Below are 12,775 nucleotides of genomic sequence, written 5' to 3' on the forward strand. Positions count from 1 at the left end.
AAATATCGAATAACCTTTATATTTAACTATGTATTAGTATTCTTTACTTCCTATAAATCTACCTACATCGATACGTTCGTTTTGTGGCTGCTTCATCCTCGCGTTCTGAAGAATCTCATAGGACAAATAATTGAGATAAGACCAAAACGAATGAGTAACTCGTTCGTTAACAAAAGTCTGGATCGTTTCGTCTGCTTACGTTGGTCCGATTGTTGCGGTAGACTCGTTTCCCCGATCATAAGCCACGATTCTCAAGGGAAAAGTGCTTCACGCCAGGAAAGGGAAATAAGTGGCACGCGAGACGACCAGCCACGTCCTTCACGGCTCTTCCAAAGGCATCGTTGTATTTTTTCCAGCAAGCAATGGGAAACAGTCACCGTAGCATCCTCCAACAGTCGCAAAGGGAGGAGGAAGAGACGAATAACGCGAAAGGTGATTCGATAGAAACGTTTCGTTCGAAGTTATTTCAGCGTTATTTGTTGAAACGTCTGACGAGTAAAATGTTGAAATTACTTTGGAATTGTTTTTTATTTCATAAATCTTTAATACATATCTCTACCGTGAATTTATATCCGAATAAAATTCCGTTAAAAGATCATATATTTGGCATACAAAGTAGCACTCATTCCGTGAATTTATATGATCCATCGTATAAATATTATCAAAATAATTGTTTAACGATTTTAATTAGAAATTGTCGGTTGCTTGCGATGAACAGCAAAAATCAAATAGTTTGAATAATTGAAGAATGACGACGGATAAGCAAATTTATATTATAATAGTTTTTGTAGTATATACAGGGTGGTTGGTAACTGGTGGTAAGCGGAAAGGGGGTGATTCTACGCGAAAAAAGAAGTCGAAAATATAGAATAACAATTTTTTTTTTTAATTTTTCCATCGAGACAACGATCTACAGTGAGATCAGTTATAACGAGACGCGATAAAATTCAAAGTCGATTTTCTCGAAAACAAAGCCTCGAACGAAAAATTTGTATTCTATATTTTCGACTTCTTTTTTCGCGTAGAATCACCCCCTCTCCGCTTGTACCACCAGTTGCCAACCACCTTGTATATTCCATTGAAATTATTTTCATACAAGTATTTCTGCATTTACAACAGAGTGTAAAAATCCTGCACGACAGATAGCGTGACATTCGCAGGAAATTATAGAGCTTAAAAAACGAGTGAAAAGATAAAATTCCAAGAACCGTGATGAAAAATACATACCGTGGAAATCGAAGAATGAAATTGCTTTCGACACAAAAAAAGGTACATATTTCAATGAAAGGACTCGCAGCCTGTTCGCCATGCCTTTATTTCATCGTCAGTGTTGGGTTTGCGTGATAAAGATCAAGGATAAATGCAAAAGTCCTCTTCCAATAATTTCATTAAATCGTATTCTAAATTCTGTCGAATGTCTGTAAACGGTCGTAAAATTTACCTCTCAACGGAACATTATATAATAAAATAATCACATCGTTTCGAAACCTTATATATGTATATTATACTGATATGATATATTATACTTACCATACATTAAAAACTATGAAATGTTTTGATAATTAAAATAACAATTTTTTTATTACAACGAAGCACGTACAAAGAGTGCTACTGGAAAGCACTTTAATAAGAAGCACACCCTTTTATCATTAAGTAGGCATTACCTTTTGAGGGAAAGATATGTCAAGGGTAACTTAACGCTCTCTATTGTCACGGTATCGAAGAAAATTCCGTGGGATGTAAAAAATGCTTTCGCGCGTTATATTCTTTGTGTCACCAGAATCTACGGAACTTTACTGCCTTCCAGAGAAAATTGTCTAGAACAAACTAAAAATAATATTCTTTCCAAGCTTAATACATAAAGTAGCATCTTATAAACGGACTACAGTGGGGACGCGTATCAAGTTGTATAATAAATAATGCTACCCAATCGTTTTAAAATCGTAAAACGTTCGATCGCGAAATTTAAACGATAAACTATGTAAATGGCGAAGACTTGACATTGTTTGAGACGTCACGGAATAAATAATAATCTAGGACTTATTATTTATTATTCGTGTTTTCGTAGCTTGCTTATGGTTCTGTATTTCCAACAATTTCTCGGTAATATCAGTAAACGTTACATAGGCACGTAAACGCGAAACCGCAAGATACGCGAGACACGTTCTAGTCTAAGCATAAATAAAGTAACGAATTGTTCCTTTTTTCGAAGACAGCGGTGTTTCAAATTGAAATAACTTTACAATACGAAAGGGAAAGAACACGGCAATAATATTTCACTACCATCGTCTTTTAAGCTTTTAAATTTTACCAAAATAGAATTCTGCGACGAAACTCGGTATCTTTTTGCCATTTGACAGTATCTTAAGATTCGTCAGGGTCACATCTGGCGACCGGTACGAGCTTCCATTACGTAAAATTTGCAAGTTTCGATAGAAGCATAAAGTGTTCACGCAAGAGAATGATCGATATGTTTCGCTTTCATAAACCGAGGCACGCGAACGAAATAATTTTCAGAGAATAAGAAATTAGGACATTGTTAAATTTTTACGCCAAGACGTTCCGTTTATGAGATATCTTTGTCTCTCGACCGATACAAAGATAAAAGTTTAAGAATAAAGCGAAAGAAGGAAAAATAGAACTTTAGAAATAAAAAAGAACATAGTTATATTCTTAACTCTTATCGTTTGTCGCGCTTGCCGCGTTTATCGTCATACATCCTCTAACAAGAAACCACTGTTTCAGCAACGAACAACTCTGTCTATCGACGAGGTAGAGGCGCGTACGTGAATTTTATTGTTTCCCGTGTGTATACATTTTTCACCGAATTCGCACGAGTCGAAGACACGTCTATTATTCTTTCTTGAAAATGTGTCAGGAACTCGAGACAGATATATCTTTCCGTCGAAAGAGTAAGACTATTTCGCTATTTCATCCGACAAACTCGAAATAGAAGAAATATCAAAGCTGAGAGGAATATTTTCGCACGTTTTACACGACGGAAAAGTTTGTAACGAGGAGAAAATATTCGTGATATTATGTATCGAAGATCGGTATACGTTTCAACTGCTAAACGCAAACAAAAACGATCGTCGCGGTCGAGAAATATTTTTCTCTCGTTAAATAAAAAATAGAAAGGGAACTTTTACATTTCGATTTCGTGAATCCGGGACAGCGCGAACGCAGGTCCCGACTACCAAAAATTGTGCGCTCGACATACCCACATTAGGAGTATTCGCAAGGTTCAGCTCTACCCAAGTGCAATGGAGGAGCCTCGCCCAGAAGGAACCGCCTTCGTGATCACGGTATCCTCCGCGCCAAGTAAGTTATAATTCAATACCATTGGCGAGAAATTTTATCGGCTCCGCTATCCTTTCGCGCTCGCGAGAAATTCTATAGAAAACGAATGTCATCTAGTGGACAACAGCCGATCGTGATCGGATCGTTTTCAGAAATGGCCGACGCTCGCGAATCTTTGTTCGCTATATCCATTGATTTTTATTTCCAACGATATCGTTTATATATCTCTTCTATACGACGTATCTAGCATCATGAACGAGGCGCAAAATGGGGATCTATCATCTTATAATACTTCGTGTTATATAAACTGAAATACCGATCGCGCAAAAAGAAGAAAACGTTTCGGTTTGCTACGATTTCGATCTATTTGTAAGATTAAAACAAATCTCACGATCTAATTTTAGGAAGTACCTACAGCGGATCCGATTCATCGGTCGATCGGAATCCAAATTTAGTAGAGTTAGTTCGGTAGAGTTTAGCGGTGATAGTCGTGGAACAAAATGTATTTTCTACCGCGTTTACGAGGAAACGTAAGGTTCCGCGAAAATATACATTTGCATAAATATCCGCCAACTATTTATTATTATTATTATTATTAGATATATTTATTAGATTTATCATCGCCGTTATCGAAGAAAATATCCAACGCGGTTGACACGCACGAGATCTATCTTGCGCGCGCCTTAATTGCCATCGATAAATAAACAGGTGACCTCCTGTAGCGAGTAGTCTCGTTAAAACAGTATCGGGGGAGAGAAGCGAGCGATGGAAAAGAAAAATACGACGCACGGTAAATATTTATGGGTCCATTGGCTCTTTTATAGACCCGAGCGTTTTATTTGTGTATCCATCGTATGACAAAGACGTATCCAAAGACAAGATCCATCGTATCAAGGCGTTGCGTTGGTAATACGCAAGGTTTCGATGGTATTAAAAAAAGAACCCGTGTCAAGGCTCGATCAATGTTGCTACCTTGATGGAACGCTTTCATCTGTATTTAACCCACAAGAAAAAAAAAGACATAGAAAGATAATTTTGTTTAAAAATCATGGAAAGTGAGTATAATTTTTGCCCCGTTTTTTTTTTCTTTTTTTTTTTCATAACGGCGAGACGTAAGGCGAAGTCTTTGCTCTTGGAAGCGGCGCGCAACAGTGTCGTCGTCTGTCAGTATCTTTGTACGTTCATCGTGGATCAGATACGGGCTTTTATATCCCATACTGCTATATTTTCCGAACCCATTTAGAAAGATGGAACGTAGCTAGCCATCTGTATCTGATTCTTTAGATATACGCAAAAATTATCTTTCTTTTCGTAGAATAAATTCTCCGAATAAGCTATTTATGATCCAATTCCCCGTGTTTGGCCCTTCCACATCGGTGACCCGAAAATCCTGTTACCAGAAACGTTTTATCTCCCTTTTACTGCAGCTAATCGACGTTTTAATATATTTCACGTACTGCTATTTTAAGCCACTGAAACTATTCGGTGCTAACTATCAAGTCCGAAGACAACCTTTTGTTTACCAATCGTTAACGTCATACACGTAGCAACTTGTAACGTGCAATCGGCGAAGCAAATCTTCGCAAAGGAGAATTCCATCGACGAACTCGACTTTCTGGTCATCTCAATCAGCCGATCTTATTACGTACATTGTAGGCGAGACGTGTATCGCGGCTATAAGTTTTGGCGAAAGAACGACGCAACTAACGAAAGTCAATTTTTGCACGTTTAGATAGTTCAGGTATATAATAAATTTCAGTTGGAAACGTTTGGCAATCCATCGTGTATATCGGGGTAATAGAACTTGTCGAGAGAGAACTTTTTTACGTAATAGCACGTTTAGAGCCAAGGAGGTCGCTACTTCACCGAGTATTTTTATGCGATTCACCCACTTCTTTTTTTTCAAAGGACACGAAACACGTTATACGACCTCGTTCTTTCTTCGATTCTCTTTTTTTTTTTTTGTTTCATGAAATTTACAATGTCGATGAATAATCGGGTTCGCTATGGAGCCTTCGCATGTTTGTTTTGGCAAGGAACTTTACGCATGTGACCTGCTTTTCAAATTGTACGATATGGACGTAATTGGATTTTCATTTTCGCGAGGGATTAAGTTCGATTTACATATTTAACGTTCCATTTTTATGGAATAAAGTTAGAACGTTAACGTTAAGCAAACTATATCGTTTTAATTTCAAACTAATATATTTTTGTACGCTTCGTTTCGAAGAGGAAAAAAATGTTTAAAAACTAATCTTTTCGATTTGCGATCGAACGTGGCTCGAACGACGCGATTGCACGGTATCGACTTTACGTGAAAGGCAGAGTTGTCGTTGGTGGAGGTTGCTTAGAAGAGGACGACAGACCGTCACCCACGTAGCTCGGTTTTCGTCACGCTCTTACGGTTACGCGGCAATGCGAGAACACGTTTCGTAACGTAAACACGCAGTCGGTAGGCTGTACACCGTATCCGGAGCGATGCTCTTTCAAGAAGCCCGTTACTTCGTCGAATTTAACCGGCCATCGTTACTCTGTCCGATGGCAAAACGCAAGAGGACGAAGCCGTTCAAATTAACCAACAGTGAGCGACAGTCGATCGTGGAATCGAGACGCGTTGCATTTCTCTTCTATCCTTTCTACCTTCTTTCACGCTTAAGAACTCTATTTTTCGACGCGATCCTTCGTTACATTCTACTTCATATTATTGGGTTGTCCGAAAAGTTTCTTTCGTTTTATAAGGAAATAATAGGCGCACAATGTTTTTTCTTTTATATTAGTTTATTGAATTATGCACGAACGCAATAATAGAAATAGAACGAAATAGATCATACCTAATTCGATAAAATAATATAAAACAGAAATTGTTGTTCGTCTGTTATCACCTTATGAAACGAAAGAAACTTTTCGAACAACCTAATATGTAGCTACAGTCGATACTATAACTTTGTACGCGGTTAAGTTTCATTGTTTCGCTTTTTTTTCTCATCGGTTCAGTACATTTCCGGCTTTGAACGCCGAATGTCTTTTTATAAGTTTGATAAAATGTTACGGAGATACGCGAATCGAAGCAAATTTAATCTTACGTAGATACATTTAGTTACGTAATAAAATAGTACGACTTTAAGAATATCATTAGCGGAGAAAAAGTTCGCTTTCGTAAAAATACACAGAATAATGGATCGATTTAAATGCAAGAGATCACCATCTAATGTAAATTCAAAAGCAAGTGTACTAGAGCCAGATATATGTACTTCAGTGATGTCGAAAACTTTATGACTTTACGAACAATCGTTGAAAAACGATCGTTAAACGCTGATCTTGTTAAAATAAAGACATTGTCGTGGTTATTTTACATCAGAGAAACCAAGGATAAAGATAGATACTTGATGATTTGCAATACGATTAAATACCATATATATATATATCGGTCAACCGGTTAATATCTACAAATAGTCTGTTAATAAAATACGAAAAGTTGGAACTTTCATAAATAAGTCTAATCTCCTTGAGACCATCGATCGCGTAATTCGCATGAAAGCACGCCAGTCCTTCTATTTCGATACTGGAGTGATCATGGTGAATTCGCGTTAATTGCGAGGCCTAGCGGAGCTAGCTGATTCACAAAGTTTTCGCATCGGCAGGTCTCTGATATGGCGATACCGCAATCGTCTGCATTGCAGTTCGTCACGAATACCAGTGTCGTCTGACACACAAACAGAGGAAGTACGTTGGCATAATAAATGTCACGTGTACAGTAAAGACACTGTCGCGAGCAACGTGCATCTGAAATTATCGTGCGAACACACACGAATGCGCCCATTGCTACGTACAAAAGGGATGAACTTGAGCCCGAGTCCTGCTTTAATTTGTGCGAAGCTATGGCAAATATGCGAAGACACGGCCGACGCGATGTTTTCAGCTGTGATTATTAAAGAAGGTCTTTGACAGCGACAATCTTTTCGTTGAACACGATAAAACAGCGACAAACTGCATACTCGGCTTATGAAATTTTTCCACGGCGCAGCGAGAAGATGATCGTGGCGTGAATTCCGTGAACGAAACATTTCGACTTGATGGAATTAAAACAATGCAAATGTAGCTTCTTTCAGAAATATGGAAACAAACAAATATTTCTCTTTCCTTTCAACTACCTTTACCTTTTTAGCTTCCCTTTTAGAAAAGCTTTTTAATACACTGCGTGTAATTATGCAAATACACGTATATTTTATTATATTACGTATTTTACGTAAGTCGCCGATACTTCTATGCTATGCTAATTACACGATAATAATAATCGATCATACCTATATATATATATATATCGTTCCGGTGGATTATGGCTATCTCTAATTACCACACGTAATAGAATACAAATAATGAGTCGATCTTCTAAGCAAAAAGAAAAAGGGGAAACGGGGCAAAAGATGAAATAAAACGATAATATGCGTGATATGATAATGAGATGATATACATAAGCGCATTTTCTGCATATTTATGGAATACACAGCTTGAAGTTCGAAGAGTCGAGGTTCGAACTTCGTACAATTGGACGTAGAATTAATAAACCTTCGAAGAACAATAGCATGGCCTATCTAATTGGATCGTAGGCTAAGGAAGCGTCGAGACAAAAGGCAAACTTAAGACATCGAAGGGACGAACAATTCTACCTACATTTTCGGTTTAATCTCTGTTATGAATACACAGTCATTGATTATTACTACAACTATTTTGTCGAACGATACGTCTGTGTAGGTATATTTATTTTTTATATTGGTTTTTTACAACCGGAGGTACTGAAATCCTAAAATTTCATCGCTGCACTGTACTAATGAAATAAAAATTCATATTTCTTCCAGAGATGAATTGTCTATAATTAAGGGATAAACATTTTTACGCTACAATGCAACCTACGTTGCTCGAAAAACTCATCCTTAAAGTGTCAGACGCACGTTCCACGTTTTCAAAGCGTTCCCTAGGACAATGATCGAATTGTTCGGAGGATAACGAGCATTTGCTTCGTTATGGAATACAATTGACCCGGTTGCCACGTGGCACACACACGTATCTACGTGCCCTACAGTCTGTTGGAAGTATTTGTTCAATTTATCCGTAGTTACCCAGCAAGATCGTTATCGGACCTTTCATCGATTATTCGTTAAATCAACGCACGAATCGCGAGAAAATTTTGCGCTGCTCTGAGAAACAGCTTGCGTGAGAGTCCTTACAATTTCTTATATCTTGATGTTACGATTACGTAATATCAAATCGATGCGCGTGAAATGTCGTTTCACCAATGTTTGAATCTTTTCAGGAATAACGCCAAGATTTTAACGCTGTATCGAAGCTATATCGGTATTATTAATAAACAATATCACAAGAAGTTCTAAATCATCCAAATTCGTCCCTTGGACAAGAACAACGAACATTAATAATCTTTTGTAACAACTTTCTTAAAGAGTGACGAATAACTGATACTACGTGCGAATATCGCTAATAAGAGAAGATTTCATGGGAGCTCTATCGTTTTAATATAGTAAACATACCTATAATTATATTTCGTTACATACTTTATGCGGTAGTTGATATGTATAGTCGAAGATATAAATATTAATGCCCAATAGATAATGTGAGACTAACGCGACTCACATTGTTCTTTGAGTGTCGTAATTTCAATAAAATTGCATGCGCTCTGTTTTGAAATAACTACAGTACTCTGAATGATATGCGAAAAATGTTAGTTTCGTAAGCAATAAATTGACTTGATCGTTTATTTCAATTGTGCTATATGTCCTCATGTAACTCATTTTATGTATAGAGTTACCAAATTATATACTTCGAATATATATTATGTATTACAAATATATAAAATATATTTCAAATTTTTTGCTCTTCGTTTTCAACACTCTTCCTGCTGTAAACAACGTTATACGTAAAAATGAAACCTACCTGAATATTTGTCGACACAATTACTTTCCAGAAACGAACAAAGAAGATCATAACGCTAATCGAAATCGAACCAACACGACTATGATTAATACAACGAGATAAGATTAAGAAATAAGTTTCGGTATCCTTCGGTTATCTACCTTTCTCACTGCCATCTTCGGTCAGATTCAGAGAGGCTTCCTTTCGTAATTACCGCTAGTTTCTCTCCTTTATCACGACCACTCGTAAATTATTCCTTTGCGAAAGGCAGGCATATTAAGTATCGCTTAGCACCGAAACAACTCTTGTTACAAACTAGATTTACTATCTATTCTTAACATGTTGTAGCATGTAGTATAGTGGAGTCGTTTAAGTTTCAAAGGTTAATTTGATTCACGTAATAAACATTTTAGTAGCGTAATTTTCAGCTGCGTATCAAAGTAATACCGTCGACGAGAAACGTTTTTGTCTTTATTCGCCAATTTTTGCTTGTACAACGCTCCCGTATGCAAATGTATTTTATATCTTTGGTTTTTCAGATATCAATGCTCCCACAGAGTGCTGCAGTTCGTCTCGTAAAAGATGTTAAGTGTATTTAGCTTCTGGCTCCGATAAGATCTTATCCACTGGTTACAATCTACCAAATTTAAATTTGTTCAATAAAAGATACAAACAGTTTGCAAAATGAAATCTTCGTCCGATAGCTATCTTCATCTTGATCTCATAAGCTAACGCTTCCTTGGTAGTTCTTAGCGGGTAGTGGAGCGAGAAATTTTTGAGCAAAGCAAAGAAACAAATTCGAAATGCGATAAAGTAAGGGAACGTAGGAAGTAAACGAGGCATAGACTAAATGGCAGCTGTACCTCTTTTGGTGGAACTGGAACCGTGAAAAATATATACACGTTGCTTTAACATGGATCTATTACTCAAGATTTTGATCAGATCTTGACCCGATTTCGTGGACAATTTTTATTTCTCGCTAATTCTCGTGACTCTTTTTCACGAACAGAAAGTAATAGTTGATTTTCTATTAACTATGTCAGTTTGAAGTCAACCTATTTTCAATTCATGTTAATTTATTAGCTGCGGAACAGGAATTAATTCGTCACTTGGGTATGATAATTTCGTTACGTAGAGTTTTTTTTTATCTTTTTACGCGTCGTCCACTTTGTTACAAATAACTAATGCTTTGCTCCTGTAGTGTATAGTTTGAGCAATCAATAAGGAGTTATAATTGAACGTCGAGCACAGTACCTACTGAGAAAAGTTAGCAATAGGTCTGTATATCGACCGATTCGACATTGTAATGCACGCTATATTTATCTGACTAAAGATGCAACAAACATTTCTGATATTAGGCTGGTATAGCTACTTCTTATGCAAGCACAAATGCAATACCTTTTACGTATTATACAACCCATATTTGGAATTATAGACTTATTTTTTGGAACAGATAGTTTTTCACTTCTGCACAGGACACAGAGAAAAAAATGACTAAAATAACAATTAAGATAGTTAAAATTCTTAGGTCAAAATTTTATTCAGCTTTCATCGCTGTGATACGTGATTTTGGGCGCAATGCGTCCCATGCGTCCAAATACGAGATAATATTTCGAAATCTTCAACATTCTGCATAACTTATCGCTCGATTCTATATGTATATAGATACTTTTATACTAGACACTTTTATATTGTCATCTTAATCTTTTTATAGTTCTAAATATGATCCAATGGGTCGATCGCGATCGATTATTTAAAAGATTCCATCACCTGTACAATTCAGACGTTTAATAAAAATATCAAACGTTTCGCGATATTTAACATCAAACGTTTAGTCATATTATATTGTACATACGATCTCATCATTTCCATGTCAGATATGTAATTTCGCATACGATGCGTCTCGTCCTATCATACGTATATACTATAATTAAGTTAGATTTCCGATCTACATACTTCCGTATAAATCAGTGAATCAGAGAAAAGCAGAATAAGTTGACACGCCAGTGATTGATCAACATCTCCCAGACAAGCATGTTCAGACCCAGAATGTACAAATTCGGAAATAAATTTTTCCACCGGTATATTATATGCGTATATGTACAATGTACACTTGCATATAGAGCACCGCTATCGATACATATAAACATTCGAAACACTCTCGCGATAACTCAGTCGTCACGATGCGTGTAATTAATTCTCATTAAAGACTCGTTACCTTCTGCTCGTGAGTTACGGTACCAAAATCACGCTTAAACTGTTAACACGCGTTCGCGAACGCGATTAGGGAACCCTCTATGCTTTCTCCGCACGCACATGAAACTACGAAAGAACGCATCGGCCGTGTAAGTGATATTTAGTAGAATAGAAGCGCACTTATTCGGACGAGAAGGTACTTAGTGCTCGATTAACCAAACTACTGTCGGTCGAATTCGTTTATGTATCTGGCCGTGAATTTCTATTATTTGAACAAAGAATGACGAAAGAACGATGGAAGAATTGGCAAACTTTAATTATATGAATTGTTTGTCGTGTAACGAGTTTAGATAAATTGAATTCTACTGCAGCGCCAAGGGAATATTTTCTCCGAAGCTGGAAAGTGGTCTTTTAGAATTTCACCGACTTATTTACTGAAAAAATGTTTGTGTCTAGAAACGAAATCTAACCACATTATCTAGCCTATACGTCGACTTTGATGGAGCCTTTGACGTCTATGTCAATTAGTCGTTATTAAAAGTATACCTTCCTCGATAAATAGCCAGATAAGGTCCCTACTCGTGACCAGTTAGCGAAGCAGTATTGTATTTATGCGGGCCGATATTGATCATTGAAAAAACTTAATCCCACAAATAAGAAAGATGCGTGCAAGAAGGACGACCAGATAACTGTCCAGACAGGGCGCGTTCACACCGGAATCGATAATCGCGAGAAGCAGTAGCAGGAGGGGGCGGTCTATGATCACCGCGATATACATTTCGAACATCGTGTCGGTCGGACGAGAACCAACCATCAATTCTTGGTTTTATCGATTCGACACGATCGAATTACCGAAGCCTGATTCGCAGTGACAGGTGTAACGATCAACGACACTGATCTGGGAGGAGCCAATCACTGACACCGACACTATGTCGATCTTGTTTTTTCAACTCACCTGTTCGAATCGTTGGTGCAACTCCGTTAACAAACGATTACGAAACTCGTGCGACACTTCTACACTGTCACGATCTTCCAGTGTCAAATCTTGCGGTATCGTTTCGTGAAGGTGGGGACACACAGAGCGCGACCGATCTATGGTTTGCGAGATAGTAAAAAAACGCGCGAATAACCAGAAGGATAGAATGCACGAGGTGGAAAAAGCAGTAGAGTAGAACGAAAGAGAAAGACAGAGGAGACAGCGAGGGAGGGAAAAGCGCCGGGAAGATAACAGTCGCGAATCGGTGGAACCACTAACGCAATAAAATTTGGTGTGGACAGTTGACACTGTTGGCTCGTTGCAGGGGCGCGACAAGCCCGGACAGAGCACACGGCACCGCGCGCGCCTCTATCACAG

General features: G+C 37.6%; 1 protein-coding gene and 1 non-coding gene across 3 annotated transcripts in view; both read right to left on the reverse strand.

Moving 5' to 3' along the window:
* numb (NUMB endocytic adaptor protein) overlaps positions 1–12,517 on the reverse strand; it is a 59,665-nt gene extending 47,148 nt beyond the window's left edge. Inside the window, exon 1 of one of the 2 annotated variants that reach the window (XM_076621780.1) lies at positions 12,377–12,517. The gene's annotated coding sequence lies outside the window, so the exon portion shown is untranslated. The remainder of the gene's footprint in view (positions 1–12,376) is intronic. The other variant, XM_076621781.1, reaches the window with a different exon arrangement.
* LOC117158952 (U1 spliceosomal RNA) lies at positions 3,167–3,329 on the reverse strand. The gene has a single exon (XR_004464478.2). It is a non-coding gene; the product is annotated as a U1 spliceosomal RNA (small nuclear RNA).
* Positions 12,518–12,775: the final 258 nt, after the last annotated feature.

This window comes from Bombus vancouverensis, chromosome 9 (assembly GCF_051014615.1).
Source record: "Bombus vancouverensis nearcticus chromosome 9, iyBomVanc1_principal, whole genome shotgun sequence".
Taxonomy (NCBI): domain Eukaryota; kingdom Metazoa; phylum Arthropoda; class Insecta; order Hymenoptera; family Apidae; genus Bombus; species Bombus vancouverensis.